This window comes from Microcebus murinus, chromosome 5, assembly GCF_040939455.1.
Source record: "Microcebus murinus isolate Inina chromosome 5, M.murinus_Inina_mat1.0, whole genome shotgun sequence".
In the NCBI taxonomy this organism is placed as follows: Eukaryota; Metazoa; Chordata; class Mammalia; order Primates; family Cheirogaleidae; genus Microcebus; species Microcebus murinus.
In genome coordinates this window covers 347,140-351,709 of record NC_134108.1, presented here as the reverse complement: position 1 = coordinate 351,709, position 4,570 = coordinate 347,140, and the positions used below count along the sequence as shown (strand labels likewise).

The window sequence follows — 4,570 nt, the reverse complement described above, 5'->3', positions numbered from 1 at the left end:
AAATATATATAGAAAAAATTAGCCGGGCATGGTGGCGCATGCCTGTAGTCCCAGCTACCTGGGAGGCTGAGGCAGGAGGATCGCTTGAGCCCAGGAGTGTGAGGTTGCTGTGAGCGAGGCTGACGCCACGGCACTCTAGCCCGGGCCACCGAGTGAGACTCTGTCTCAAAAAAAGAAAAAAAAAAGAGAGAGAGAGAGAGAAAACTGTTAATATCCTATTAGATAAAGATTTTTTAAAATTGTACATCTTAATGAAGGAATGGCCAACTTGCTCATGGTCAAACAGTGTAATCAAATGTGCTCACTACAGCGCACGTTAAAATTGGGTTGATACAGAGAAGATTATCGAGTCCCGGCGCAAGGATGACTCGCAAATTCACGAAGCGTTGTTCCACAGTTTTTGACAGATGCTTGAGGTTCCCTGGGTACTGTGATTAGTCTATTGCACACTGTTTGCCTACATCAAAACATCACACGTACCCCATAAACACATGCAACAATTATGCACCCATATTAATTAAAAATTAAAAGTTAAAATAATTGCTTATTTTATGTTATAAAAATTTAATGATGGGTTTTGATAAAACGGGAATGTTTATATATTAGTGTAGGAGCTGAAACTGGTTCCTTTTGGGGGCGAGGAAGATTTGTCAACATGTAGCAACAAACACAGTGGTGTTTATGGCCTTTGATCCAGGGATGAAGGTGGCATGGGGGGTGGTGCATACAGAGCTGTTGGTCATAGTGTCACCCACAGCAGTGAGAGCTGCCAAAATAAATTAATGCCCAGTGAAGTATTAAGCAGCCTTTTCAAATGATGGTTTTGAAAACTGTGTAACAGCATAGAAATTGCATATAACATAATATCGAGTAAAAAAAAGCAGATGCAAAAAATGGTTCATAGATTATGATTACAACTCTGTAAAAAGTGCACATAGGAAAAAGAATCTCAAGAAAAATAGCCAATGACAATGGCTAAGAATGCTAGGGCTGACAAGTTCAGTTTTCCCAAACTTCCTGTGATGTGCTTTTATCAATTTAGCATTTAAAACTAAAATTGTATTTTATGGCAGAGGAGAGTTTGGGTTTTTCCTTTCTGGTGGCACTGAAGGCAGCTCCGAGCCTGAGCAGTGCACACACTGGGCAGCTACCCCCTGCTCACCTGTGGCAGGTGTTCTGGGAAGCTGCACCTATGCAGATGTAGCTGTGGAGACAGCAGGAACCCTTTCGTAGAATGCTGCCGGTAAGGACCAAAAATGAGTGAATAGGCTCTCCAAGAACAACGTAACAACAGAAAATAAATGTCGCGTGACACAAATACAAAGCTACCTAAAGCCACCCATAAACTTGGTTCATTTTGACCTGCTTTAAACGTACAGGCTGGTAATCTGGAGTTACCTTGTGGGATGTATATTCACACACTGCACTCCGCCAAGTTGAATAACATTTGATAATATAATTCAGAGCTGCATTTACCTTCTTAAACATAACTGCTTTTTCAAATTTGTTTCGCTCCATAAAACAATGACTCCTTCCACCGTGACGATTTTAAACACAAAATATGAAGATGTTCTTTCTGTGCCTTCTTCCAAAATTTCACTAACTCGCCCTTCTTGAAAATTGACCTTAAAAATATGTCTTCCATCTGACACATCCCTCTACGTATCGGAGTTCTTTCTGAACCCGAAGACCTGGTTTCATTGGGATTAGTGAGGTAACTAACGTGTAAGTGGGCCGGGCGCAGTGGCTCACGCCTGTGATCCTAGGACTCTGGGAGGCCGAGGTGGGAGGACCACTCAAGCTCAGGAGTTCAAGACCAGCCTGAGCAAGAGCGAGACCTTCTCTCTACTAAAAACAGAAAGAAATTAGCCAAACAACTAAAAACAGAAAAACTTAGCCGGGGATGACCTTTCCTGTGTGTCTCCATTCTGGGGCTTTCCCCACCTACTAAGTCAGCAGCGTGTGCTTCCGTGGGACGACCCACACTCCAGGGGCGGGAGGAGCCCCCCCTACACGCCACGGGAGCACCTCTGTCCTGGGCAGATCCCCGTGACGCAGGTTATGGTACAGGGGGACCCAGAGTAACCGCTGCACATTGGTAAAACAGACGTGGCCTCAGTTTCCCCATCTGTATGATGGAAGGCTCGGATAGGTGGTCCCCTCCGCCAGGGGATCCTCCGGTCCTGTGAGGGGGGTGGCATGCTACTCTCACCGGCGCTCCCTTCTAACTGCAGATCAAACATGCACACACGCCAGTAACACGGCACAGAGCGTGACGGTTCCAAAAGCGGCATTGAAGGCTCTGGGTGGAGACCCTGTGGCAGCTGACACGTCACACGCATGGCAAGGAGAAGGAACACAGTCACACGTCGCTCTAGGATGGGGACGTTTCTGAGAACATCGCTCTACACACCTCTACACACCTGCCCGGCAGCTGTGTGGTGTAGCCTGCGCTCCCGGGCAACACACCTGGGCGACACACCTGTGCAACACACCTGGGCGACACAGCTGTACGACACACCTGGGCGACACACCTGTGCAACACACCTGGGCAACACAGCTGTACGACACACCTGGGTGACACACCTGTGCAACACACCTGGGCAACACAGCTGTACGACACACCTGGGCAACACACCTGTGCTGCCGTGACTGTGCTGAGCGCTGTGGGCAGCTGCAACACGGTGTCAAGCATTTGTGTGTCTGAGCCTTTCTAAACAGAGAAAAGGCACGGCAGAAGCACGGTGTAAAAGGTGAAGCAGGGTGCACCTGGACAGGCCACCTGCCGTAGTGGCGCTCGCAGGACTGGGCGTGCGGGGCCAGGATGTCCCGTGCGCTGCTGCCCTAGGATCTGTCAGTTCTGCACACTGGGCAACACTCAGTCCATCAAAATAACTTTCCTTCTTCAATAAAATATTAGCCTGAGCTCACCGTGACTTTTTATGTCATATACTTTTTCTTTTTCTAAAACTCTTTGACTCTCGAAGTAGCTTAAAACACAAACGCGTTGTACAGCCGCACAAACTACTTCCTTACTTTACATCCTTACTCTACGAGCTTTCTCTACTTTGAAAGTTACTATTTGTCACCGCGGAAACAGCGGCGAGAACCGGGCACGGGAACCGGCAGCTGCCGTCAGGCCCATCGCGGAGTGTGGGGGTCGCGCAGGGTCGCGAGCGCGGCCGGCAGTGCCGTGGGCGTCACCCGGCAGCACCTCGGACACGTGAGTGACGCGTGGTGACGGCGGCTGTGTCACCGGGCAACGGGGACTGTTCAGCCTCACGGGGCCACCGTCTCGTGTGCGGCCCGTCCTGGACTGAAGCGCCATTATTTGGCGCTGGCTGCGTCCGGGCAGCCCTGGCTCACTGGGGAGGGGTCGACAGTCTGGAGACGGCACGTCCCCCAAACCTCCCTTCCAAATCCGTCCACTTCTTGAGCGTTCTTGGGAAAACCCGGCAAAAAGCCTTGACGACTTCGGAGAAAACATTCGCAGCGTTAATTGGTGCGTTCACTCGACATCATTTGCTTTTAAAAAAAATTAGAGCCTGAGCCCCCCAGAATATGAGGTCCTGAGCGCAGCAGAGTGGAGGCCTGGGAGGTAAACCGAGGCATGCGGCCCGGCCACTGCCTCCTGACATGGCCGCTGTGCAGCCGGGTGGCGGGGGCTGGGAGCCGCGGTGAGCGCAGCTGCTCGGCCATCGCTCAGCCGCGGTGACACCGCGCCCAGTGAGGTGGCCGCACCTCGGGTTACAGTTGCTTCGGTCAATGTGATCACTTTCCTTTTTGTTTTTCAAAGAGGTCAAAGGTTGGGGCTGGAGGAGGCAGCAACTGGGCGCTGAGGACGCGGGGCGCCCGGGACGCGGTCCCAGGAGACAGCCCGGGAGGGAGACGCTCCTGTCACCGCACGTCAATGCCAGCCGCTCGTCCCGCCCCTTCTGCACGTGTCCCGACAGCTGGCAGGAACATGGGCTGGGGCTGTCCCGCACACGCTCCCTGCTTGTCTCCAGATAAAGGGACTGAGCCCTGTTTGTCCGTGAGGTGCAGAGAAGCCGCAGAATGGGTTTTTCTAGACCGAGAGGTTGCGATTCTGTTTCTTCCCGGTGGCCTTGCAGCAGCCCTGAGAGACCGCACGGTTTGGAGACGCAACGCCAGCGCCAGGCCCAGAATTCCCACTGCGTCTGGGCTGGGGACGAGTGTGGGACAGCTCCCTGGGCTCCACATGCGTGTGGGACAGCTCCCTGGACTCAACACACGTGTGGGACAGCTCCCTGGGCTCCACACGTCTGTGGGACAGCTCCCTGGGCTCCACATGCGTGTGGGACAGCTCCCTAGGCTCCCCACGGATGTGGGACAGCTCCCTGGGCTCCACACGCATGTGGGACAGCTCCCTGGGCTCCACATGCGTGTGGGACAGCTCCCTGGGCTCCACATGCGTGTGGGACAGCTCCCTGAGCTCCACACGCCTGTGGGACAGCTCCCTGGGCTCCACACGTCTGTGGGACAGCTCCCTGAGCTCCACATGCCTGTGGGACAGCTCCCTGAGCTCCACATGCGTGTGGGACAGCTTCCT

General features: G+C 52.8%; 1 non-coding gene across 1 annotated transcript; it reads left to right on the top strand.

Moving 5' to 3' along the window:
* Positions 1 to 297: 297 nt before the first annotated feature.
* On the top strand, positions 298 to 401 carry LOC142871243 (U6 spliceosomal RNA). Its single transcript, XR_012919501.1, has one exon. It is a non-coding gene; the product is annotated as a U6 spliceosomal RNA (small nuclear RNA).
* Positions 402 to 4,570: the final 4,169 nt, after the last annotated feature.